Source organism: Python bivittatus, unplaced genomic scaffold (genome assembly GCF_059951505.1).
Source record: "Python bivittatus isolate LINGU-HERP-01145 unplaced genomic scaffold, Pbiv_v1 ctg000220_np1212, whole genome shotgun sequence".
NCBI classification, from domain to species: Eukaryota; Metazoa; Chordata; class Lepidosauria; order Squamata; family Pythonidae; genus Python; species Python bivittatus.
The window spans coordinates 1,842,510-1,870,237 of record NW_028277048.1 but is presented as its reverse complement, the minus strand read 5'-3'; the positions used below and the strand labels follow the sequence as shown (position 1 = coordinate 1,870,237).

General features: G+C 43.5%; 1 protein-coding gene and 1 long non-coding RNA gene across 8 annotated transcripts in view; one reads left to right on the top strand and one right to left on the bottom strand.

Moving 5' to 3' along the window:
* Positions 1-1,284: 1,284 nt before the first annotated feature.
* On the bottom strand, positions 1,285-11,383 carry LOC112541999 (uncharacterized). 2 transcript variants are annotated; one of them, XR_015795588.1, is made up of 3 exons: positions 3,932-11,383; positions 2,415-2,516; positions 1,285-1,470 (listed from the first exon to the last, which is right to left on the bottom strand). It is a non-coding gene; the product is annotated as an uncharacterized LOC112541999 (long non-coding RNA). The 2 variants fall into 2 exon arrangements; XR_015795589.1 differs by having other exon boundaries at positions 3,939-11,383.
* A 206-nt stretch (positions 11,384-11,589) lies between these two features.
* The window catches only part of KANK2 (KN motif and ankyrin repeat domains 2), a 69,316-nt gene continuing 53,177 nt past the window's right edge, over positions 11,590-27,728 (top strand). For 4 of the 6 annotated variants that reach the window (XM_088137630.1, XM_088137632.1, XM_088137626.1 and 1 more), the window contains exon 1: positions 11,636-11,951. The gene's annotated coding sequence lies outside the window, so the exon portion shown is untranslated. Of the gene's footprint in view, positions 11,952-27,728 lie in introns of all 6 variants that reach the window. The other 2 variants (XM_088137628.1, XM_088137631.1) reach the window with 1 other exon arrangement.

Here is a 27,728-nt window from a genome sequence, read left to right as displayed (position 1 = left end):
CAGCAACTACTTAAAAGCTATCTGTATTGTTACAACAGTGCTTTAAATCCCACAAGTGATTGTGATAAGTATCTCTACAAATCTGGCTGCGGTTCTGGAAGAATGCCCTCAGATGTGGGGAAGGCAGCCTGGGTGATGTAGAAATTTGCTTGGCACAGTTAATGGGATCCCCATGACTTTAAGATGTTTACAGCAACAGCAGAAAATAGCATCCTGTGCTCATCTGATTTATCCAAGCAGAAATAGAACAGAACAGAAGAAAGGGTTCTGTTGTGGCAACTTTGAACAGAAGGATTGTTTCAGCTCATTGCCTGTCTTAAGCTACTGTAAAAACACCACCACCTACTTTTTGGGTAAGCTAAAGTGTAGGCCTCCCATATGAAGAGGCCCTCTTCTCTCAGGCATTCGCTTGTACTATTTTTTTTTTTTTTATCATCTGCACTCAATTGTGACCGATTCTGCGGCGACTGCCTGGACGAGTCCCTGCAGTTTTCAAGGCAAGTTGTTTCAGAAGTGGTTTTGCCAGTGCCTCCTTCCTAGAGCAGAGCCCAGCTGGCGAGTCCAGGAGGCGGGGTTTCCGTTGCTTCGCACCTTTTTCGGGCGTGCACGGCTTCTGCGTTACCGGCAACTCGGTCCCATCTCCCGTGCAAGCGCCGCCAGCATTTTTCCTCCCACCGGGGTGAGAGTCCCCATTTATCTACTCTAAGTTTTCGAGCTGCTGGGTTGGCAGGAGCTGGGGAGGAAGCAGGAGCTCACTCTGCTGTGCGGAGCTGGGCTTGAACCGCTGAAGTGTCGACCATTTCTGGACGGCAACTTTCAGCATCATTAAGCCACTGCGCCACCACGTCCCCCTCACTTGTACTATACCAAGGCCCTATGTTGGTGGGAAGAGGAATTATTTGCTGTTCTGTGAACTAATTATTTGTATGAGAAAAGCAGCAGCACAGCAAGGTTGGACCCCTTTTTGGAAGTAGTTCACCTGTTAAGTGTGCAGCGGTAGAACAGGGCCTGCCTATGTCTACATGGTATGCCAGCAACATTTCCATCAGAAAGCCATGCATTGGAGGACATTGGAATATTAGCAGGTGCAGACTAAACCTGGCAGACTAAACCTAGAGCAAGGGTTTCTACACAGTTCTCTCCACCCAAACAGCACAGCCTGCGTCCTGCTGGCTAGCAACAAATTGAAGGCAGAGGTGTTTGAAAATGCACTTCTGGACTTGCTGCTCTGTGCTCTGCACAGAAGTGCTTAGTCCAAGCAATATGTTTCAAAACCTTGATCATGCAGTGCCTGCAAACTTGCAGGCTTCTAGCCCAATTAGTCTGCTATAAATACAACTTTCCACATTTGTGAGGAGTATGGGTTTCTTCTGTCCGTATGTTCCATTTACATCAGTAGGCCTGATGTTGCCACATGAGCTGATTCATTTAGGCACGCTCTAAGTTTTGACAGCACATTTTGAAAAGAGGCTGAAAAGAGAATTGAGCACTAATTAAAAGACAGCACATAAACACTCATAAGTCATTAAAAGCAATCCCCTTAAGCACTATTACAAGCATTTTAAAACTATTTTGGTAAAAGGAATTTTAATTAATGCAAACTTAATTAAACCCAATCAGCCTATAAAATTACGTTTTGCAAATTAAAAACTTAAAAGGTAATAGGGAAAGAGCATTGAAAGATAGATGCAGAGGACAGGCTTATCTCCCTTTCATATCACTGCATGTGTCAAATCCTCCAGACCTGTTTGAAAACAGAACAGTAAGTATTAAACTGATTCACACCTTCAGGAACTGTACTGTTTTGCTCATTAAAAAGATTATTGAAAATCTGAGACCAGAGGCTGCACGGGAAAAAAAAAAAAGAGAACAACATTTTGATGACATAGATATATAGGAAAATACTGAAATCCAGATATCATGCCAGACTATTTGCCAAGCCTTACCTGGACATGCCAAGGACTGAACATGGCAACTTGGGCATCCTGGATGTGAGCTCTAGCACAAAGCTTGTCACCTTTTCACTAAGACCTTGTTATTGACATGATACACATCAGTCTCTGCCTTATGTGATTTTACATGCATTTTAATTAAGAAAGGGGGGAAGGTAGAATTTTGCAGAGGAAATCACTGGCCTCCAGCACAACAAATTTTGGTTTTCAATTAATCCCTCTAGGCCCCTTTAGGGACACACTTAGAAAATAAAGTGGTGAAGGGGTTGCAACTCAGCTTTGCTTGGATGGGTGTCCGCTCATGAAAAAAAGTAGGCAAACTGAAGGGGCAGGAGATTCCTGGGAGGCATGCAGGGATTGCAGGGAGGAAGCTAGCAGACTGTTTTCTGGAAAATGTGTATTTTGTTATTTGCCATGGCCTCCATCGCAACCATTTTGCGAGAGAGCCCATAACGTGCTCACCAAATTCCAAAAGTCCTCCATGGTCCAAAAGGGCTGAGACCTCTGCATTAGAGTCCCTGAGTCTTTTCCCACCTTGCACAAACTTCTCTAAAATGCAGGTGCCTTGTGAGAAAACAAGAAGGCATAGTCATGAATAGCAAATGGGGAAGCACTTGTTTCTTTTCACAAATTAGTATTTCTTTGTATTCAGCAAAGCTAAGGGGGTGGTAAGGATTTAGGATAGTTGAGCAGAGTCATAGAAAGAAGAAAGGTGACTAAGAAAAATACATTCTGGAGGAAGCCAGGCTTTGGAGGTTGTCTGCAGAGTGAATACAAGTCTCAGCTCCACAAAGGCAGTGAAATCCTACGAGCAGAGAAGGCTAGCAGACAGCACTATTGCAAAAAATAAAAGCTGAAAGGGTGGGGCAAGCAATCAAGACCCGAGGATGAGAAGTTTGTTTTGGACGTGAAAGGGAATTTGGAGAGACTTGACTCCAGAAAGGGAAGGGCAGAGGAGAGCAGGCAGTTATGACAGCAAAGCAAAACATGAAACAGTCAAAAGAAGAGCAACAAGTAGCCTCCCCTCTACAAAATAATCCAGAGTCAGGAGCTTATTTCAGCACGCAGTTTTAACTGTCTTGCTGACTAGACTCTTTTGGATCCCTGAAAAGGTAGGTGAGTCCTGGCCAGAGACGGGGCTGGAAACGTCCTGTTCCAAGGGCTGTGTTTCTTCTGAAGGTGGGGGCGGGGGGGCTGGCATCCACCTCTCCCCCATCCAATCCCATCCATTCCACTCTTGCACTGGGCTTCCTCTTCAGTGATCAGACCAGTCTTAAAAGCTTCCACTAGCACTGATGGAAATGTTTTTTATGCTTTTATAACAAGAACCAATGGGAAGAAGCTTTACAGCGAGAGATCCAAACTTGGTCTAAAGAGGAATTTCTTGACTCTGAGATCCATTAAGCAATGGAACAGCCTGCCTCCTGAAGTTGTGGGTGCTCCATTGGTGGAAGTATTCAAGAAAAAAAAATGGACAGCCATTTGTCTGGGATGGTCTGAGGATTCCTGCACTGGGCACCAGAAGACCTCCAAGGTCCCTCTGATTCATTGCCCCATGGATGCACAAGTAAACAACTTCAGGGGAAATCACAAGGGAAGGGGAGGGCTAATTTTAAACACATGGCTGTAGGATTAAAAACAAAAAGCAATTTTCCATTTATAACAATTGAAGTATATTAAACTGAGGAGAAGGGATTGGAGGAGGTGGTTGTAAAGGAGGAAGGATGAACATTTCCCCTTCCAGCAGCAAATCTCACATTCTCTTTCCTATTCACCAATATGGCTTTTAAAGGGGTTACGTGAGTCAGCAGAAACTTTGAGGAATTTAAATCACTGTGAGGAGGTGAAGAAGTTATACCACAGAACTAAAGCAATAGCAGAGGATCATCTCTAATGAATTGTACTAAAATGAGTCAGTTTCAAGGCCTTATCTGCAGCAGTGATGGTAACAAAATCAAATAAGAAAATAAATAAAATACCTCTCACCCACTGTGGTTGCATTGTCACAGAGTCAGCTAATGGAGATGTTACATATTGGAAGAGGCTCATCACGTCTTGGTCATTCAGGGAGAGCAGCAGACGATTCCCTGTAGCCGCTTATAGTCAACTTGTATCAGTATTGCTCCTGTTTCTTTGATTAGACATTAAGTGCAGAATCACTGGATATGCTCTTAACTGCTGCTTGTCATGATATCATGGATGCCTTTCAATGTACAGATTATTTATAGGATTCAGACCATTAGGAAAGGAAGGCCAAGCCTCTCACTTAGCTCTTGTTCTTCCTAGTTGCTTAAAGGAGCCAAAGAAGATGCTGTGTGAATACAACATAGGGTAATTGGCTCCCTGGGAATAGAAATTGCAGTCATGGGGTTAAAAGAACACGATTTGTTAGTTGCCTAATAATTCTGGTATAGTGCATAGCAGTGTCACAATGCCAATGGTTTACGGACTGTTCTGTCTATCTGGCTCCATTTCGATCTGGCTTCAGACCCAAGCCATGCTGCCTGGGGATTTATAGGTATTGCAGTTCAGCACTTCAGGAGTGCACCGAGATTGATTGAAACAATTTATGTAGCTGCCCATCCCACCATAGTGACTTTAGATGGCTTACAAAAAATTAAAACCAGACAAACAAAACACAATTTATAAATGTAATGGGTCGGGGGGGAACACCTGTTCCACTTCAATCACAGAGATAACTAAACAATCAACCAATGGGGCTTGCTCAACCTCCTAGCCCAAATGCAAATGGGAGCATCCAGGTTTTTAACACTTTGCAGAAAGCCAACAGGGTTGAGGGCTATCTGGATCTCTAGGGGAAAGTTGTTCCACAGGGCAGATGCAGCAACAGAGAAAGCACAATTGCTAGATCTCGCAAGATCTAATAGGAAAGAGCTGGAGCATGCCAATTCTGCTGGTTCTGGTAGGGCAATCAGACAGGCGGTCCTGCAAATAACCTGGTCCTGTGCCATGTAGATAATGACCAGCACCTTAAATTCCAACCAGAAGCCCACTGGGGACTAGTGTAGCTTGCAAAACAGAGGTGGAATGTGCAAAACTGCTGTGCCACTGCATTCTGGAAAAACTGTAGCTTCCAAATGCCCTTCAAGGGCAGCCCCATGTAAAGTGCATTACAGTCAACCAGGAGGTGACTAAGGCCTCCTGATCCAAAAATGGATGCAATTGGTGTACATGGCCAACCTGTACAAAGGCCCTCCAAGCCATGCCACCACTTGCTCCTCTAACAGAAGTTGTGAATCCAAGAGGACCCCAAAATTGTGCACCAACGCCATCTGGGGGCGTGCAATCCCATTCACAAATAAAGATGGAGCCCACAACCACTCAGCTGGCCCCAATTGTATCAGAGCCTGGTCTTCCCCATCCAGATATCTGGTGGGATACTGTTCCACAAGACAGGAGATGTCACAAAGAAGGCATGGCTCCTGGGTCTTACAGGATGCCATTGTCTGATAGAGGGAACCAGGAGCATGCCCCCTCTGTTAGATTTGGTGTGTTGAACAGAAACAATAGAAAAAAGGTGGTCCCACAAGAAACCTGGCCTTATGAGCTCCCTCAACAGCTTCATGTAGATGTTAGAGTAAGGAGAGGGTAGACCCCTGAGGAATCCCACCTAGTAGGGTCTTGGGCTCAATCTCTCCCACCTACCAGCCCTGGACAAAGGAGAACTACTGGAACACTGTGCCTCTCACTTCCAGTCCCCTGAACCAATCCAGAATATCGATACTATCAAATGTTGAGAAGTCAAGGAGGGCCAAGTGGATAAGCTTCCTACATCCCAAGACTGCCAAAGATAATCAACAAGTGGAATCAATGCCATCTCAGCACTTCAACCAGGTCTGAATCCAACTGAAAGGGATCCAGATAATCCACCTCTTCCAGGGCCCTCTGGAACTGCAGGTTGACAACCTTCTCAACCACCTTCCCCCCAAAAAAGAAGGTTGGAGACTGGATAAAAATTGTTCAGGTCAACTGAGACTAGCTTTTTTGAGGAGAGGGAATATGGCACTGCCCTGTCCTGCAAGGGTGTATTAACCACTACATAGACACGACCACATGTCACCTTCAGGGATGCCTTAAGCAACCAGGAGGGGCATGGATCAGAAAGGCTGGCTTTTAATTTCTCACAAGGAAGTTCTCTATGCTCTAAACTTTCTTGGGTTCAGTCTTGCTCCTAGATGTTCACATGACAACTATAGATGAAAGTACCTACTGTTCTTCCTTCTGGATTCCAAGGGAAGCCGATTCTCTGGTTCTGTCATGAAGACACTCTATACACAAGCACACCCTATAGAGTAATTTTTCAAATTTAAAATCAATTATTACGTCATTAAAAAAAGAAAAACATGTTAAAGGCTTACTTGGCTAAACAGGCTCAATACTGAGGGTGGGGAAATTTTTTTAGAAACTCAAAGCTTGTGAAGCAGCAGGGTGGGGTGGTGAAAATATGCATTTGGAGTCAATGTATCAGTGTCAGAACAAGAAGTAGGTGGGTGGGAAGTAACATTCTTCACCCTGCAGACAAATTTATTCCTGCTTCAGTAAGAAAATATAGCCTTACTACAAGAATGGCAGATGACAGATCAGGATCGATGGACAGATCTCTGGGCGATTTGTAATAGATCAACAAGGAACTCTGACTCACCAAACATGAACAAAAGTTATTACAAAAAGGCTTTATTTACTATATCAAGCAAGAAAGAAGCTTTTTCTGTGCAAACTCCGGTTCCACTACGGAAAATAAATCCCAAGACAGAGCATGTGCTTGGAGACACCTCGTGCTTGGGAACACCCAATATGATGCCTGTCTTTCCTGTTTTGCATCTGATGGTAGATTTCTATGTTCTCACCAAAAACAAGCTGCCCACTGCTGCCTTAAAATAGAAGGAGCGGTGTTTTGCCTGTCATCTTCCTTAACACGCTTCTTTAACTCTGATTCAAATTCCGTATAATTCCTCCTCAATTGTTTTGGTCTTAACTGTCTACCTTAATGTTTAACATACAGTAATTGTACAGGTAGGATAAACACACAGTGCTACAGCATCGTTTTTAGAAATGTACAGGACTGTTGGAGTTAAAAATTCTAAAGTACCTTTGATCCTCTGCAGATGTATTGGACTACACCATATCTCAATTCCCATAAACATAGCTGTGCTGCTGGGTGAGAATGATGGGAATAATGGCAACATACTTGGAGGGACTAGACAGAAAAGGCTAGCAAACAAGGATAGACAATATGTCCTCCCAGTATAGCTGAATTACAACAGTTGACCATGCTGGCTAGGGCTGAAAGTCAACCACATCTGGAAGAAAACTCATTGCCCATCCCAGTTAAAAGACATTACAATTCCACACTTTCCCCATCCCACTTCAGCAGCTAATTCATACATCTATATGTAACCATGGTTTGTTGAATAAACCACAATTGGGTAAGTTTGCAGAACATGCTAAGTTATAAGCCATGGTTTACAAATCACAATGGCTGGGTTCACAGAACACTCTGGGCTAAAGTCATATTATGGCCTAAGTGTACAGACTGAAACTTTGAACCTGAGCAAATAACAGATTAGTAATGGTATAAATAGCAGGTGCAGAACAATGGTCCTAATCCAGATATCTCCCACACACACACACAACATAAAGAAATGATTTACTTTACATTAGAATGCCTATGATTTACAAAAGACGGGGCTTGTAGGATAGGCTTGGTTCTACTTGTACCCACCTTGGTAATATCTTCAGTAAATATTCTCTGTTTGCTTTTCCTCAGGTAATGACACCACAAGTGATAGCTTCATAGTTACTCATGATTGCCCCTTCATTGCACATCATGCTGGGGGAGGGGCCACTGTCCTACCTTTTATCTGGATGAGAACAACAGTACTCCAGCTAATTTCAAAGATGTCATAGTTACTGAGGAGCTGAAGAGAGTGTTCTGCCAGTGGAGCTCAGGAGGGGGGAGAGGGGAGAGGCAGCAGAGAGGCTGTTCATTTTGAGGGATTGTGTGCTCAACCCTGAAGAGCTGCTGATTGCAAGGAATGTGTCCTGATTGTCCAGGGTGAACGATGAAACAACTTTTCCCTGCTCCGTAGGCAAAGACTGTAGGAAGACTATAACGTAGCCAGAAAAGGAGCTCACTCAGCACGTGAACAGTTTGTCGGTGGAATATGGCGATGGTGGTTAAGAGAAAGTCGCTTTATATTTGGCTAATTTGGAAGCCTAAGAAGGGAAGATGAGAAATATAAGCCTGTCTACTCGTGTGTCTTATGAAAGAAAAACAAAGAGGGCTCCCCTATTGTGACCTGGCATGGGTGCATTCCTAACCAAATACCACCTGAGCCATATTGACAGGGAAGGGCAAGTTATAACCAGCAGTCTCCAAGCTACTATGATGTCATCATGCAAATGTCACCATTACATACTTGCAGCCTGACATCTGACACAAGATCACAGTATGGCAGTTGTGTGATGACATCATCATACACCTGTCCTCATTTACCACCCACCTTTGACCTTCCATGTTCATAGCAGCCCTTAAAACAAAAGTCAAAACACTGGACCAGCAAATGGCTGCTGTTCAGCTAATGAGAGAGAAAAAAGATTTACCAGTGGAAAGAAAGAGGCACTATGACCAAAACTGACAGTGGAAGCAACTCTCCATAAGAAGGGCAATCAAACAAAAGAGAAAGCCCAGCGGACAAGAGTAACAACCAGATGCAAGAGATGTAGAAGATATTCTGCACAACTGGGACTTGGAAACAGTTTCCAGGCCCTCACAGAACAAACAGGCTCTGAGTGTTCTAGGAAGAGAAAGAGACTCTGTGGAACATGGGACAGGACAGGGTTCCCTGAAGGGCAGAGGGGTTGTAACCAGGCCTCACAAGACAACAAAGAGAAACATCAGAGTAACTGCTAACTCACTGCTACAGGGAATCAGAGCAAATGTATGCCAAACAGACCCATCTGTCAAGTGAGCTGTTGGCCAAGAATCAAGGATATGACACAACTTCAACAATTTATCAAGCCCACTGACAATTCCCCATGCCTGTTAAATCCATGAGAGGACCAATAATATTGGAAAGAATAGCTCCATCATGACTTTGAAAATTTAAGAAGGAAGTGCAAGATCTTTGTGGTGAAGTGATGTTTATCCTTCTAATCCATGGAAGAGAATCAATAAGGGAAGGAAGGCTACTGCAAATGAATGGTGTTGACAGGAGGGATTTAGTTTTTGGGACCCCGGACTGAGTTATCTAGATGATGGACTTCTGGCTCAAGATGAATTGCACCTCACTGGGATCAGTAAAATGTGTTTACCTGAAGCAGGACAAGCTTGATTAGAAAGCCTCTCAACTGAATCTTGTGGGGACTGGAGACAAAAGCCCTGAAGTAAGGAGCTCAGACAAAGGCACTGCTTGTGCATTATAGGGAGAAAAAAATGAGTGAGTTGTTGTAATGGGGCCTTGGTCCAAAAACTACACAATCTTTATAGTCTAGGCCAGCAGTTCTTAAAGTGTGGTCTGGGGAACCCTGGGGGTCCCCAAGACCCTCTCAGGGGTTCTGCAAAGTCAAATAAATAAATATTTTTAAATTTCTCAGTTTTAATTTGTAATACAGTAAATATCAATAGATATAACTCACATCCTCAATCATTTTTAAGAATGCAAATGGGTCCTGAGACTGAAATGTTTGAGAACTGCTGGTCTAGACTCTAATGCTGGAACTATAAGGAAAAAACAAAAAGGCAAATATGATTTAACAAGCATAACAGAGACTAGCAGAATAAATTTTGGGACAGAAACACATCAGCTTAAAGATACTGTTTGTTCAAAAAGAACAAAAATAGAAAGGGAGGAGGAACAAATGAAAGCAATACTGTTGTTGGTGTTGACTATCTCCCCTCCAAACAAGGATGCCTTCTGAAAGCAAACTGCAGATCTTTCAAAGAGGCCTGAAACAGCAGTGATGGGAAACTTGTATTACCCCAACATCTGTTGGGAGAGAAACTCTGCCAAGCATGGTCCTTCCCAAAAATTCTTGATTTGCTGACAACTTTCTCTTTCAGAGAGTTGAGGCAGACAGATGAACATCTGCTACTCTTGACTTGATACTAACTAATAGGAGAAGCTTAGCTGGAATAGTGGAAGTAGCAAGGACACTGGAGGAAAGTGAACACCAAATGCTGGCATTCTTGATGTTAAGGGAAATTGAATTTGAGCTCAGTCTAATACATATCTTGGATTTAAAAGAAAGTGTGTGCATGTGACAAACTCAGAAGAATTATTCGTAGAATCCCACAGCAAGAAAAGAAGCTCAAAATGAATGGGAGTTCCTTTAAACAGAGATACCAAACCACAATTGCCAACTATTCTGGTAAGGAAGGTAATATGTGATCCACAGGAATTTGTAAAGAGCCAGGTAAAGGGACAGAACTGAAGCTAGTGACTGATAGAAAGATAGTCAGGGAATACTCCTTACTCAGAATGATTTCAATCTCCAGGGCAAGATGAACTGAATCATAGGGTCCTAAAGAAGCCAGCTGATGGTCTGGCTGAACTTCTAGGTATTATCCTTGGAGTGCCAGATGAACAAACTGGAGAACAAACATCCCTATGTTTAAAAGGGAAAAAAGGAGAGTCAGGAAATTACAGACCAGTCAGCTTGATATCCGTATCTGAGAAGATTCTAGAGCAGATTATCAAGGGATTCATCAGTATGCATCTAAAAAAAACACATTAATTACCAGAAGTCAGTGTGGATTGGATTGCTATAGATGTAAAGTATCAATTTCAGCAAAACATTTGATGGAGTACCCCACGACAATTTAATAGACACATAACTAGCTCAGAAATGTTACTCCTAAGGTCCTAGTCAATGGCTCCTCTTCATCATAGAGTTCCATGAGATTCAGTTCTGGGCCCTCTATTTTCAAGATTGTGATCAGTGATTCGGGTGAAAAGATGGAGGAAATGATTGTCAAGTCTTCAGATGACGCAAAACTGGATAACTAATACTGAAGAACCTGGCCATTCCATGGCTTTGGAATGAGCAGACCCAGGAAGGATTTGTTAGCACGGTTTAATACCTGAAAGGATATTGCTCAGAAGGCTAAGCTCTCCTTCAGGGGATGTGCTCAAGAGGAGGTTGGACCGCCAGCTGCCCGTGAGGCTTCAATCTGAAGTGCTGCTTGAATAGGGTGGATCTGAAGACCAGAAGGGCCCTTCCAATTCTGATTCTATGGGGAAAACACAACAATCTGAAATAGACATGTCTCTGCTACCTACCACAAGGACTGAAAAGCCAATGGACTAGAGACTATTTTCATCATCTTCAAAGCAAAGAACCGTCTTCCAAGGCCCTTTTTTGATATACGCGTTTCTGCAGCGATTCCACTGAAAAGGAATGCAACCAATCAAGAAAAATTAAACCCCCAGGACTTCATCGCGCAAAACTGCAGAGGTCAGAAGACTGGTGTGGGACAGAAATGGGAACTGCCCCGGCCGCTCAGTGCAAGCCGCGAGCTGGCCGCCCGTAGCCCGCTGAGGGTGGGGCTAGGCGGTCCCGCTACTTTCCCCCACCCCGTCCCTCGGCCCATCCAACAGAGGGGGAGCGGCCTCATCTGGAGGGGCGGAGCCTCAAGCAGTCGCGGGGTCCCCGCTGGGCAAGTCCGCTTCGCGGGCGAGGAGCCTCCGCCGGAGCCAGGAGTGGCGCACCGCAGGCCGGAGGGGCAGCTAAGGTACCTACCGCGCCGGCCCTCTTGAGCAGCCCCGTCCGATCAACTAACTCTCTGCTGGACGCGAAGATGCTCCGCTGCTTTGCTTCTTGCCCGCGAGCTCCCTCCCCTCTCCAAGCTTAACGCCGCTTCTTCCGAGGCTCCCTCCAAACTCCGCGCCTCAGCTGCCTTCTCCTCCTTTATTCCCCTCCCTCTCCAGTCTAAGAAATGACCCCACGGACGGAGGGTCCCAAGGCAGCTCTTAAAAGGTAAGCGGGGACTCCTCCGCCCGCTGGGTCCCCTCGCTCGCGCCCCTGCGCCTCTGATCCCCGCCGCCTCTCCCTTGACTCCTCGCCCTGCCCGCTCCGCAGATCGGCCTCGTTTGGATTTGGGTGGCTTCTGAGAAACCGGGCTGCCGGGTCCCTTCCAACTCCAGAGAAAGCCAGCCCGCTTGCCTGAGTTCCTGCCCAAGCCCTCCTTCGCCGCGTTATGGTTTTAATTTAATTTAAGCACGTTGCTGCTCTTCCCCACTCCCCGAGCTGGAAAAAGAGCCGAAAAGGACAAACACCATCTGTGCATTCCCCTCGTCCTGTGATTTGCCTCGCTGCTCTCAGTGCCTGTTTTTAGGCTGGAGAAAGGCGGGGCGGCGGCGGCGTAGTGTGGTCATCTACAGCTGTTTGCCATTAGAGTGAGGCGCGCGCTCGCGCGCTTGTTGCGAACGGGAACGCTGATGTTCAAAGTTGTTTTCCCCGTCCTGCCTCTCCTTTTCTCTCTCTCCTCTTTTGCTTCCCTGCCTGTCAGGCTGATGTTGGTAACTTATTGCTTTGGGACTTCCCGGGGTGGGGAGGAATCTTGGATTTCTTCGAGTTTGCTGCCCACAAGAAGTGGTGGGGCAGGAGGACCGTATCAACGCTGGTGGGTGGAAGTTCAGCAGCTGAAGGAAAGAGTGCAAAATAAGGAGGGAGTGGAGGGACAGGCCAGTTCCCGTTAACCTTGCTCAGCAGAGCGAAGGAGGGGGCCTGCTGGGTCCCCTCCCCAGAAAAAAAAGCCAGCTGGGCAGGAGTCGGCACTTGGAAAGAGCACTGCTTAGTTCTCAGTTGACACTGGGTAGCTGTTTTGACAAGAGGGACGGCGAGCCTGACAGCCCAATGCCCCTTCCAGCATCTGACATCCAGAATATCAAGGGCCTCCCCTTGTCCCTGAACCTGGAAAAGCTGGCCAAGGATGGCTGCCTTTTCTAGAGCACTGACATCCTTGAGCCAGAGCTCTCAAGCTCAGTTGATTGTGAGGTCCCCATGAGGACTAGTCCTAGCCAGATGGCTGCAGTTCTGCAAACCTTTCAGAAGTTAATCATGAAGAGCATTATGGTTTGCCTTTAAATATGCATTTTACAAAATATAAACAGCAGCACCCATACTGTGTAACAGAGCTTCTTTTTCACCATTCAGTGTGAACTTCTCTATCAACATTTTTCATTAACCAGAACACCAATACTTGGTTTGGTTGTACGAAATAACAATATAAAACGCTTGAACCTAACCATCTGTTGGCAGGATTTATACCCATAACAGATAAAATTGTGCTGCAAATTATTTCCAATTCTGCCAAGAAATAAAGAATGATACTGGCAGTTTTCTTGAAGGAACCAGAAAGGTACTATGTTTTCTCTTTAATATAGTATATGCCACCCTATCATAAAAAGCTATTATTTCTTCAAGTTTTAGCTCAATTTCAGATTAGTTTTAATGGAAAGCAGGCTAAAATTGATTAAAAACTTGTCACACAAAAGAAAAATAATTATCATTTTGTGTTTTCCAATTATAATTAACGAGGACATTTGGGATTTAGAATTGAGTAAGATACAAACCTAAGTGCCACCTGCCTCATAAGAGTGTCACAGGTAGAAAGCAGCCAGCCTGGGGCAGAAATTGGGACTTGCCTCTTTGGGATGTGTGGAAACAAGTAACAGTGCCTTGAAGGGGGTGGGATGGTCAAGGCCACGTGGAGGCCCCCTCCAGGTGCAACTCCTGGGTGACAGGTGAGAGCAAGCTCTGGAGAAAGAGTCCTTTCTCTTTCAAGAAGGCAGCAGCATTTCCACCTTGGCCCCAGACAGCAGAGGGTGGCTGGCAAAGACCACACCATGACCATATCCTCAGGCTGGGATGGTGTTCTGCCCTCCTATGTGGTGGGAGCACACTCCCCTCCTGGCCATGATTATTGGGGTTTGCCCTCTTTTCCCAAAGTGATCAGTCTCTTGCACCCAAACGAATGGCCCTGAGTGATGCTGGCTTCCTACCTTCTAGCTGGGTGGGGCGGGGGGGGGGCAAGCTGTTGGGAAGGTGTTTAAAGTTGCCAGCTGGCAGACAAGTGGGATTCCTGCTCCCCTCACTGTAGGTCCTCCGTACCAGAAGTGAGCTGGCAGGTTCAGGCTGGGGCTACAGCAGTTTCTTGATGTGGATCCAGAAACGCAGCCACTCATTGGCCTGCCCTACTCAGGGGTGGAGGATCCATAGCACCTGCTCAGGATTGGAGAGGCCCTGTCTGCCCTGGCTATCACTCTCCTAAATGTGTGAGTGAGGCACAGGCTGCACCAAATAACCTGGGAGGCTGCAAGTAGCTGTGAGCTTGAGACCCTGTTCTAGCCATTTCCTATCTCCATTTGTTGTAAATGTTCTGGGGCAGAGGGCCTTTGAATCTGTTTCTGTGTAAGAGAACTTTCTTTCTGGTCTGTAGTGTTTCATTCCACTGAGGTCTGCCATTCCTGGGTTTGTATTGGTTGCAAGAAACTGTTTGCTGTCCTGGCAGGATGAGCTTATGTGAATAAGGGCAGTTTTATATTTTGCAGAGACCTCTCCAAAGTGTAGGGCCTGCCAAGTGTCTAAGCACAAGGCAGAGTGAGATGTTGCCTTACTCCTTGAGGTGCTTCTTAGTAGAGACAAATCCTTTCAAAGTATTTTGAAGCTATCTGTGTGATCATCTCCATACCCAAAGACATATGTAGGGAGAGTTTAAAAAGTAGAGATGGTAGCCATGATCATGTGATTGTGCTTTCAGCACACGCCATGTACATTTGGACATTTTCAGAAAAAACTGAGTAATCTGTATGAAAGGAAAATTGCCTATCAAGATCCCAATATTCTTGCATGTAAATTCCCACTGGGAACTGTGGGGATGGCATGACGTGTAGTTTTGCAGGCAGGTGCTCTTCCAACAGTTGCAACCACAATTGTGGGTTGCATGTAGAGCTGCTGGGAGTAATAACTTGCTTAAACCCAGAAGAAGGGTCTGACTGCATGTTGCACAGTTTTTTCAAGGATTGTGAAACCATCTAGAAGAATTAAGATTAAGTTGCTGATAACGTGGCCTGTGAAATCCACCAGGGAGCTCCAGATTCAGATTAGGGATGCAAGGGAAGGCAGGAGTTGTTGTGAATGGAAAAATGGCCCTATCCCAAGCCCATGGAGCTCCAGCATCACAAATTGCTAAATTGAAGAGTTGTTATTTGAGCTGCACTGCGTCAGAGCTGGAAGAAAATTGGCTTGCTTGCCCAAGGAGGACAATGTGGTGAGAATATAGCAGGGCTGTGCTGATGCCAGATTAGGGCAACTACTCCATACTGAGGCATCCTTGATAAAGGGTGGAAGATTTTGCAACACTGCAGTTTTCCATACGTGGAGTAGGTGGCAGCTAATAGAGTAAATAAACCAATGCATTCAAGGGATAACTCTCACACTGTGACTAAACCTTCCTCCTGTCCTTGTAAATTGAGTGTGTGGAACAAGGTTACTTTCCACCCATTTCCTGGCTTGAGGTCTTCTAAAGGATTGTGCAAGGTTGCCTTTGCTCAGCTCTCCCCAGATTCTATTTATTGTTGAATGAATGACAGGATGGATGCTTGAAAGTAACTTCAGATACAGTGCATGGTTTCTGTTGATTTTTTTCTTGCTCTATTTGCACATAGCACTTGGAAGTGCAAAATAAAGTTTGAGTACCATACACTATCACTGTTCTACTGTAGTTCATCCTCTGAGGATATAGAGTTAAGGAAGCCATTGATCCAAGGCCGCATTGAGGAAAGAAGGGTTTCCTTCTCGCTGTTTTTTAAGAGTCAGAAATCCTGGCATCCACAACAGTTTATTCAAAGATCAACCAGTAGATCCTGAGACATCCTCTAATCAGTACTTTAGTGTGACCTGGGGCTGTGGTGGCCTGGGAGCTGCTAATCATTAGCTGCACTCATGCAGAACACTGAACTCTTTTTTTTTAGAACTATGGTTATTGAAGATATCTTTAGCTTGATGTCAACTTAACACTAAAGCGTAGTGGTGAGTTCACACATTATAGTAAGGCAAAACCAAAGTATAAAGTGTAAACTCTGACAGTGTACTGAGCCTTCCTCAGGATTCAATGATAAATGTTTCTGAGATCTTCGAAAAGTAAGACTGGCTGTGTCTGGAGAAGCCACTTATGACCTGATTTCACCGTCTCCTTGTGAACCCACAACATCTGAAGTCATAGAAGGATCGTAGCTTGAAGGATGGAGTGTGTTAGGTTTATCAGAAGATGATTGGCAACTAACTTCTTCATGTGGCTTTAAGATTTAGGGTGGATGTGGGCCCAGTATATTGATGGTGGCAGGTATTGTAGATACAGTATTCAGTTGTAGATATTCAATCTTCTTTCCAAAGAGTACAACACAGAATGAAAACAAAGAGAAGGCTCTTGGATTCTCAAGCTACTTCCAACTTATTTGTTTGGAGAGTGAGCATTTAACAAGATGAGTAAAGCACATTCTCAGGGCAGGAAGCTCCTCTTCCCCAAGTTTCCTAGGAAGGAGATGGTGGGACCTCAGAATGACATTTGCTCGTGTTTGGTTAATAACACAGATCTTATCCCATCTCTAAGGCAGCCAAAAAGTGCCTTTGTGCTGGGGGAGGAGAAATGGAACACTTTCAACCTACTGCTTGATTGCTATTTGTTGTTGTTGTTGTTCAGTCGTTAAGTCGTGTCCGACTCTTCGTGACCCCATGAACCATATTGTGCCAGGCCTTCCTGTCCTTCACTGCCTCCCTGAGTTTGCTCAGTTTCATGCTCATTGCTTCAGTGATGCTATCTAACCATCTCATCCTCTGCCGTCCTCTTCTCCTTTTGCCTTCAATCTTTCCCAGCATCAGGGTCTTTTCCAAAGACTCCTCTCTTCGCATTAGGTGACCAAAGTATCTGAGCTTGAGCTTCATTGCAATCAGGGTTGATTTCCTTTAAGATTGACTGGTTTGACCTCCTAGCAGTCCAGGGGACTCTTAAGAGTCTTCTCCAAGCACCACAGTTCAAAGGCATCAATTCTTCGGCGCTCAGCCTTCTTTATGGTCCAGCTCTCACAGCCATACCTTACTACTGGAAAAACCATAGCTTTGACTATGTAGATCTTTGTCGGCAAGGTGACGTCTCTGCTTTTTAATATGCTATCTAGGTTTGCCATAGCTTTCCTCCCAAGGAGCAAGCGTCTTTTAATTTCATGGCTGCAGTCTCTGTCTGTGGTGATCTTGGAGCCCAAATAAATGAAGTCTGTTACTGCTTCCATTGAGATAGTAAATATCTCACGGACAAGCAGAACAGAAGGGCAAGAAGGGACAGCAACTCAAGGCTGTGTTAGGGAAGGGTACAAACAGGGTATGGGAGAATTGATCACTCTCTGCCTCCAGGGGGGTATTATAATAACCAGCAGTCATCTGGATAATACCACAAATGATGTCAGGCAACAGTAACTGACCCTTCAAATGACCTTGTCTGATGTACTTTTATTCCGCTTTTGCTCAGTGCTGAATTCTCTTCTGATATGCTTGTTGGTATAAGCTTTCCAAACTTTGCCACTGTTGTTCTCCAGGATGTCACACCTATTTCTCCTAGAGCAACATAGGAAAGAACCTGATTCCTCAGGTATGCATGATCTCCATCTGCAGGGCTCTCTCCCCAAACCTCCATATGAGCAAAAACATTGCCTGCAGGGCATCAGGTGGCAGTTCCAACACTGTTGGCTGAAGGGCCTCATTGTATAAATGGGCTCTGAGAGTTCAGCAAGATCACACAATTCACTCTTTCATACCAGATGGAGTCACATATTCAAATCCAGTACTCTCCCTCCTTTTGCCCTTGCCCCACTGTGGGAAGAAGTTGGGCTGTGGGCAGCATCAGCATCAATTATGATTAGCATCATAATTTTTGCTAAATTTAAATTTAGCATTTACTCTTCCACATCCACTTTAGCAGCTCGAAGCAAAGAGAAAGAGCCTTAATGAAAAGATGCCATGTTCTCCAGAACACCTACTCAAGTGTCACTTACCACAGGGTAGTTACTTCTTTACAGTCTCACAACACATTGGTGCAGTGCTTGTGGCAAAGGATGGAATTTCTTTTACATACTCTTTCAGTTAATGCTCTGGGCTTTAATCACCTAATTGGGGTTGATCAATTAATATTTGCATTTCAGATGATGTGGGTCTTCAGAGGCCTCCTGCAAAGCTGTCTGCATGCTGAAAGCAGCTCATTCAGCTTCATGCCCAGCTGCAAGGTGCAGATTGCCTGTCTTCCCAAAGGCCCTCCTTCCTACACATGCAAGTCACAGAACTACCAGTCCTTAGAAATTATGAGCAGCTTGGTTTGTAACCCGACCCTTTACGAGGTGGCTACCAGCAGCAGAGCTCAATGTAATTAGCAACTGGGTTCATGCTTTTTTAAGCGTAAGTGGCAGGTGTGGGTATCCAACCTGGATGGGAACCTGGGAGGGAAAAGTAGAAAATCTCTAACTGCTTTGCCCTTGCTGCAGTCCTAATCTAGGCTGGCAAGTCCTGGGTTTCCTGTTGTTTTTTTTAATTTTACAAAAATCACCAATGTGTCTAGTTTGGCTCTGGGGTGCAGAGTCTATGCGCTATTTCTGAGGTTCATTACTGCAGATGTCAACTGCAGCCTAGGAAGAGCCCGCCCTCTTCTTAACTGGCACAGTGTTCTGAACATCTAACCATCCCAATGGCGAGGCAGAAAATCATTGGCATCTGGCAGTGGCCTGAAGTCCATAAGGAAAGTCTGACTTTCTGGAAGACAGCAGGGACCTGAGCTGTAAAGCTCCTTTAAATTTTTTCTACTTCTTATGTCCCACTGAGCTGCAATATAGCATTTATACACGTTTCTCTAAGTGCGTTTATTTTTTAAAAAATCTGTTTCTCCCATCTACCCTTACAGAGATCAGCACTGATACGATGTTCTGGACTTCTATATATTTGATTCATCACCCTCACTTCTCTTTCCCTCCACCCCCTATTCGTTTTCCTGAACACAGCAGATCTGTCAGCATTTTCTTTTTTTAACCACAGAATTCTAGGACTCCAGAAAATCCTAGGCTGGAAGTTCTTTTCTGAGTCTTCTAACAGCAAAGAAGCATTACTGCCATAATATTAGAATTTGTGTACTTTTTAACAATGAAAGAAACTATTATATGCCTATATTAATAGTAGAGTTCAGTGAATTAGCTGAGGCAGATTAATCCATAAAACTATCCTGAGAGAGTCATCCTCATGTCCTCAGAATCAGGGCTCACACACAGCATGGAGACAGACGGGAAGACCTGAAGAGTGGGGTATGCAGGTATATTGCCTACCTCTGTATAAGTGGGGCTCCTTCTGTTCTGAAAGCAAACAGGGAACAGTTAGGCAGAAGTGAGATGTAGAGTTCCTCTATTTTCCAGGATCCTAGGGATTATTTTCTGTTTCCCCTGTCCATGCGCATATCCTCAAGTTGAGGTCTCCACCCCTCCAGTCCAGCTGAGCCAGTCTCAAGTGTGTTTATGCTCAGAGACCAGCTATGAAAGGTGACCTTCATTGGCCTGGTGTTTGTTCAGGGATAAAACTGTCTTTCAGCCGGCCCCTCATATGCTCTTAATAGGTATCTATAAGTAGAGGAGCAGGGAAGCTCCTGTTTAATGTTCTCTGCCTGATTAAGCTCAGGACTCCATTGGAAGAATATACCTGGGTGTATCTGAGCAAGAGGGGGCTCTTGAGAATAATCCTGTTTCATTAAGAATGTTAAGTGGCTGGTTTTCTATCTATAGCGCTTAGCTCCAGACTAGCATTCCCAGCCCTGAGGACCACGTAGTAAGCAAATCTTTTTCAAAGAACTGTGAAATCTCAGTAAATGAAAGAGGAGGGTCCTTATGTCATGATCTGAAAGGATCAGAAGAGGCTGATCAAGAAGGGCAGTCTTTCGAGGGAACCCCACCCAGCTGCTGGGCTTCCAGGCTTTGCAGGCAGGACCTAATTTAATCCATGTGTGTGTGTGTGGCAGCTGGATGAAGCTGCCTTAAAGAGGCAGATGCTTCTGCATGGAGAAGGATTTCGAAGAGCAGAGCTGTACAGGCCAGAACAGCAAGAAATGTGGTAGATGGACTATCTTTTTGTGTGTGACATGCCTACTAAATACTCACCCAAGGCACCCTTTCAGATTAACTTGGAAAAAAAAAAGCTTAAGCTATTGATGTTCTTTTTGATAATGGAGCTGTACTGATAACAGCCTATTAAACAGTATATTTAAAAATTTAAAGGAAGTGGAGGAATTGATGCCTTTAGCATGTGTATTTTGTATACCGTCCTACTTCTCTATTTAAACCAATTCACTGAAACTCTTGGGAGGCGTACATTCCCATGATATGTATACACCCACGTTTTGTTATATCATACTCTCTGCATATTGCATATTTTTCAATAAGACCTTATTTAAACATTTTTAAATAAGATTTCATCTCACCCCTCCCCAATAAATAGAGTGAATGCAAGTACTAACAAGAGTAATTTCCCCCTTCCAAATTATCTTCACCTCTGGGGGTGAGGTGGACTATGTTGGTTATCTTCAACTTCCAAACCTGAGCATAGAAACATGGAAAAAGTCACTCAAGCTCTGGAAAACAGTCAGGAGAGATGGAATAGTGTTTTGAATCCCATAATGCTGTCAGCCATCATCTGACTATGAGAAGAGTCTAGATGAATGCAGGGGATGTGGCAGATGGAAATGAAAGCTGTTGACTTTCACAGTTGACTAGTTGAGGCCAGTTTTGTTCATCTATTTTAATCATTGCTGAGATAGCTGGAGATCTAGATCTAGAGTAACCAGAAGCTGAAGACCAAAACTTGTGGATCACCTTTGAGTCTCTTTCACTACCATCAATCTCGCCTTTCCTTAGATCAGCATTAAGGACACTGGCTTTTTGGAAACTAACACTGAATGCCATTACAATGGATCAAGTGTGAAGATCTAACGGAATTTGTAAGGCTTGTTCTCCTCTTTCATAATATTGCTTTTGGGCAAAACCTGGGGGTCAAAGCTAAAACTAATTATAACCATTTGCTGCATATCTTTTTTTCAAATGTTCAAGAAATTTATTGTACTGAAAAAGCAATTGCGTGTATCCAGAGAACATTATCAGTTATATGGAAGTGATGATACTGAATAGTAATCAACATACTGTATTTTGAAAAACTCACAGACAAAACCGCTGAGGTATAGACCTGAACATCATCAAACATTTTAGAAGCAGACTGGAAAGTAGACAAGCCAAATTGCAGCTGACTAGTCCAATCCTTCCACTGCATCACATGGCCTCTTGTAAAAGGAAGATACATTCATTGCATAGGATAATGTCTTAGTCTCAGATCAAATCAATCCTAGCTTAGCTAAACAGCTAACATGCAGAGAGGAGTCGTGCCTTTTGCATCCCTGGCCTAACAAAACAATGTTTGCAGTTTGAATTACGTTCGGCTACTTTTACTGGAGTCTGAGCTGCACAGTCTCCTTGCCTTGGCTCTGAGGCATCCCGCTTACCACTCGCTGAGGACCGGCGCTTGCATTGGAGCCTCCATTTCAGGGCTAAGCGGCTTCTGAGGCTGACCGAAGCCAGATCGAGGTGAGCCTGCAGGGAAATTACATTTTCCCATGGAAAACAGAAGAAAGCAGCCTATGCAAACACTCTTAGGCCACATGGAGGAGGAGCCTGAGGAAAGTGAGTTACCTGTGCAGCTCCAGTTGGCCCACTGCCTCCCATTTGGCTCGGGGCTCTGTGCCTCTGTGAGGATAAAGCAAGGGCTGGTGGCAGTCCTCTCCAGCAAGCGACAGCAGCAAGTATCACCACTCCTGGGCCCAGCACGGATCCTTCCAAGGGAGAGAGTTGGCTGTGGCTGCTGCTGAGCGGGGTGGCAATGCTCTCCAGGGCACGGAAGTAAGGGAAGCAGCAAAGGGGAGAGGAACAGAGAAAGCACAGCATCCCTGCAAGCCAGAAGAACCTTTGCTTTCCTTCTCCTTGCTCTTCCCTTTTCTGACAGCCACAGCAGCAACTAATAGTCGCCCTGGATTACTGTGAGGGCAGTGATGCTGATGTTAGCATACTTCCCTCCTGTCTTGAGGAGGGGAGGAAAACAACCTTGTGGACTATGTGGACAAGCCCTTATTCTTACTGAAAAGAATTGTCTCTGGTCTGTTGTCTCTGGAACCTTATTAGGAACACAGAATTACTTGTTTCTCTTAAAGGCAGTATTGGGCACAGCTTTTCCAGGCACAGGGCTTAGCCTCCATTGGATGAAGATGATGCCTGCGTAAGATAATTTGGTGTGGGATAACAGCAAACATGGCCGGTTATAAGAGAAGCCCAGCCCAGCAGCAACAGAGAATATCAATGTGGCTGGGCCTGTTTCAGTAGCATTTCTTCACCTCGCTGGGCAGCCCCATTTATTGCTGTTTAACCAACAGCTGCCCAGTGCTGGCCTTCCAGTGGTCTATGTGAACTTACCCTTCCTCATTCCAAAGTGATGATGGGTGTCAGGGAACTGAGGAATTGGATCTTGCTTCTTCAGTCATTTGTCATCTCCTCCCAACATTTGACAGAGCAAGTGCATATTTTTACATTGGACAATGTCAGCTATTACAACTGTGTCTTTTCCCTAAGGACTTCCAATGCAGCCAGCAGAGAGTTCTCCCATCCTGTTCCCACAAGGGGGCAATGAGGTTGGCTAGTCAGTGGCAAAAGAGGCCCACAAGCTGTACAGGCCAAAGAATTCAGGTTTCCCTGGTCCAAGGGCAAATATTCTATCCACAAAATATCCCATTACCTGCCAAAGGCATCTCAAGCACATGTTTTTCTTGACGAAGGTAACATTTCCTTGAGGCTGAGTCTCTTATATTAGAAAGGAGCAAGAGGAGAATTTCACAGAAATCTTAACATTTGAGAATGCCTGAGAGGGCTTGGTGAGGGGTGGCCATATGCCAATGGGGGAAATTGTAAAGTGGAGCTCCAGATGGGCCTTCAGATGTTGTAATGGGCTGTGAGAATAACCTCAAAAAGAAGAGCCACAACCAAGACAAGATAATAAGAGAAATCTGAGTCCAAAGCAGGAATGTAATTTGAGAAAGCATCTCAGACTTGACCCTCCCTAGTTCTCTTGAACGTAAAGGCAGGGAGGGGAGATGTGCATTCAGACTTGCAAGATTCTGTTACTGCAACCTTATAACAGCAGTAATATTAGCATTCATTGCTTTGGTTTCTTGAGCTGGACTACCCCAAAGGGGTTACAGATAGACAGGACACGAGACTCTTGCCTCTTCTGTGCTCAGATCCTAAACTCCCCCCTCCCCCCAGATAATTTTGCAGGCAGCTTCCCACTGGTGAAGAAAATAACAGGAGATCTCTATTTTTTTTTTTGCTGTAGTCCAAGCTTCACCTTTGCTTCTTATCCTGAAAAATTTTAGCTACAAATCTCAGCTTTCTCGCTCTTTCTCTTTCTCTCTGAGGGACAACCTACATATTATGGGCACGAAGTTTTCTATTCTGGTGTTTTTAAATTTCAAAGAACAATCACTAGGAAGGGGGAAATTTAGGCTGAGGCAGCAGAATGGAATACAGTTAATTCTTCTTTCCCATGGTTCACCAACAGCCTCCCCCTTTTTTTTTAAATTAGTATTTATCAGGATGGCAGGTTCCCTTTGCTGTTGTTTTTGGAAAATAGCACAGTATTTACAGTTTGTGTTCCACATTAATTTTCTGTATGCAGATAAACATAAAAATCAGAAATGGGCAGCATGTGGTCATCTTTGGCCTAATTTTAAAGCCCCTCTGCAAATGAATAATTCTAGCAAGAACAATCTGGGTCTTTCCCAAGCTTTGTGAAAAAGCTGTCAGAAAACATGCTGTCCGGAGAGGTGGTGAGGTCTTTAGTCCATTCTGTTGGAGGGTACAGGGTTAGGGAGGCTGATGATGCACATCAAAGTTATCCATCAAATGTTTGAAATGGGATTGCATTCTTTATGGCGCTTGAAATGGGAGAGTTTCAACACCTGCTAACCCACAAAGGTTGTGGTAAAGCTAAAAATGCAACTCTGAAATCCTTGCAACATACTATCTAATTGGGGTTGTATAAATAACAACTTAGGATATGGAAATAAAAGATTAGCCCACTTCTGCTTTCTTTCAAGATAGGACAATGTTAAATCTTTCCCAAAACTTTCCCAACTGCACCAGAGGTTCACATGGGTACTTTTTTTCTTTGATATCTTGCATTTAAATAGGTAGGAACAGTGGATTAGGCATTTTAGAAAGTTAACTTTCTAACTCAGACATCATTGAGCAAGAGAACAGGTTACTGGAGTTTGGTAGCAATGTTAAAGGGAAAGGTCTTTCTGTTGATGGTGCCATAAGAAATAGAAGCAAAGATGACAACTTTGTAATTGGGATCTATAATGCTTTGGCACGTTTGAACCATGTTTATGCAAGTTTGTGTAGTGTGCCTGAAGGAAAAGCAAGAGCATTTGAGCAGCAAGTGGCCATACGTTCATAACAGAAGAGCCACGTTAGTCTATGGTAACCAAAAATTAGGAGTCTGGTAGCACCTTTTCAGCCTAACCAGTTTTATTAAAAGGCATAAGCTTTTGTGAGCTATAGCTCACTTCATTATACTCCTTCTGATTATAAGAGAATGTGAAGGTTTATTAAAATAGTTAGAGGAGGCACAAGACAAGTTCTCAGAGGAAGCAACTCTCCACAAGGAGAAAGCCCACTAGATAAGAATGACAACCAGAAACAAGAGATACAGAAAATATTCTGCACTTATTATTCAGAAATAACTTCAGGGCAGAAGAAACCAGCTCTGAGTCTCCAGGGTAAGAATGAAAGATTAGCTGAATGGGAGAGAAGAGAGTGGAGCCCTGAAGAGCGGAAGAGATACAAAAGCTGCCAACAAGAGGAGACAGGGAGGAGTTGGTAGAACAGAAACAAATGTGTTCATTGGCTCATGAAGCGTGTGCTGTGTTCAGAAGCACAGATCAGGGATATGATAGAGAGGTTGCCAACACTTATCAAATCCAGTGACTGGTATCTGTTCCTACTCAACTATAGGGAGCAATATTATCCATAAAAAAAACTACAACTGTATTGTCTCTGACTTCAGTGTCTTAGGAAGCTGAAAAATTTGAGGAATTAAGTATTCTTTAATATTTTTTTAAATCCGTAGAAGAAGAGTTGAAAAGGAAAGAATAATTTGCAGGTGAATGACTAGATACGGAGATAGTGTTGGTGGGGGAGTTTTGATTTGTTATGTGGATGATGGACTGCTGGCATTAGATGGATTGTATCTCACATAGACTGGGAATAATGTGTTGATCAGGAGGGATTTAAACTGAATCCTGTGGGATTTGAAGATAGAAACTCAGAAATGCAAATGTTGGATAAGGATGTTTGCACTACAGAAATAAGTGTATATTTTTACAGTAACCCATACTGTATTACATACTGGTTTTAATACTAGTCACCAAGAGTAGAAGCCATCTCAAAGATGTCTGAGTTTTCAACTACCACTATATCTTCGGGCCATGAATTCCATAATTTCACAGTGTGGTTTTTTGAAGAAAAACTTTTGCCTGCCCTGAACCTCCCTTCTTCAGTCTTGTTACATGGCTGTGGGTTCTGCTACTATGTATGAGAGAAAATATTTTCCACATCCATTTGTTTCATTCTAAGCAAAATTTTACTTTTATATTTTCTCTCCTTTGCTTGCCCTTTTTCCTAAATAAAAAGTCCCAAATGAAATTTTTCCTGATAGGGGAGTTGCTCCAAATAGTTCGTCATACTGTGTCTTTTCTAGCTGCAACAGTATATTTTTATGAAGGACAGCAACCAGAACTTCGTACACCCTCTGCAGCAAGATTATTATGTGCTCAAAAGTGGGAAGGTTCAACACTACCCACAGTGGAGGAATGGTTGGTGAAGACGATGGAACTTGCAGAGATGGCTAAATTGACTTCCTTGATTAGAGAAAAGACAGTATCTACATTTATGGCTGACTGGAAACCTCTTATGGTCTTTTTGCATGAGACAGAAAAAAGTGCACTTATGATTTGTGATTTTAATGATTAGGAAAAAAAATAGATAATAGAAAAAAGTGAGCCTTTCTGTTTATAACCATAGAGTAAGAGATAACTTTGTAATCATACTTGTTTTTGCTGCAAAGAAAACCGGAAGCTTCTTCTACTTCTTTTTATCTTTTTTTCCCTGTATCTTTGTCTTTTTTTTCTTTTTTCTTTTTACTCTATATTAGTTTTTGCTAGTTTTTATCTTCTCTTCAAACTTTTAATAATACACACAGACATACTTTGTATACCACCACAGATCCTTTTCTGACTTAAACATGCCTAGTTCAGATTCTATCACTGTATATGTGAAACTGGATTTTTATTTTTTGTCCCAATGAGTATCACTGAATAATTCCTTACTTTGAACCACATGTGGAATATTGTTCAGTGTTCTACTCTGGAGAGATAGTTCTGGAACTCTTCACTGTTCCTTTCTAAGCATCGCTCATGGGCAAACTTGGGTACATCTATAATTATCTCTAATTCAGAAACCATTTATGAATAGATTAAAAGAATGGGAGTTACAGAAGGATATTTAACCCCTCTGCTGTTTTTCTACTGCAGACTCCACCACTCTGGAATTCTTGGAGTTCTTAATAGATGGAGGACTGCTGTTGCTACCATTGTGGAACCATGTACATTTTTTATTCTGTATATATTTGTTTATGATGAAGGGGAAAAAATGGATGTAATGGATGATTAAGGGAAAAAATGAATGTAAAAATTGATGAAGGGAAAAGAATCGATGTAATGGTGAGAAAATATGGAAAGGCAACACATAAAGTAGGATTTCTGTACTCACATAATTAAGTGGAGGCATAATACAAGCTTTACCAGACAATACTCCAGGTACCCATTTAGAGCAGATGGAAAATCTAAGGATGATTTGGAGCAGAAACAAGTATCTGTTGGGGGAAACAGCATTGCCTCAATTTCAAATAGTTCTCTCCACAGAAACAGTTTTTCGTAATTAAAAAAGGTCAGATTTATCTTGCATTAATTAGTATACAGTGTTAAGTTCTGCCCCAAACAGGAACTTTACATGATTGAATTCTGAGTATGCATACTAAAACATGCAAAAGTGAAGCTTTCAGAAATATTGGTTACTACACCAGCAGTGCTTACAACGCAAAGAAGTATATATTCTGCACTCTCTTGAGTTGTATATTCTTCACTCCAAGACTAAACCTGGAAGAAAGTGATTCTGCATATTTGTAAAAGGAACTAGTTGTGTACAATATTGATCTGGCATCTTACATGTCTACCTTTTTCTTTCCTGGAGAGAAAAATCATTAAAATGGGTGTTTTGAAAAGGCTGTATGTTAAATTGAAAAAAAATGTTCATATGGCTTGCTTCTCTAGAAATGTCTGATGATAGCCATGAGATCTATGGAAGAATTGATCTAAGTACCCTTCTTAATCACCCTCAGATTAAATTAGTTTTATGGATTTACATAGTGAAGATTTGAAGTCTGCCTTCCAATTTCCAGCTTGTACTGAGAAGCATCCATTAGAAGGTATGTTTTGTGGTAGTAGTGTATTGTTTAAAGTTATACACTTCCCTTATGTAAAGTGTGGTTAGTAAGTTTCCTGTGTCCATCTGGTGAAGG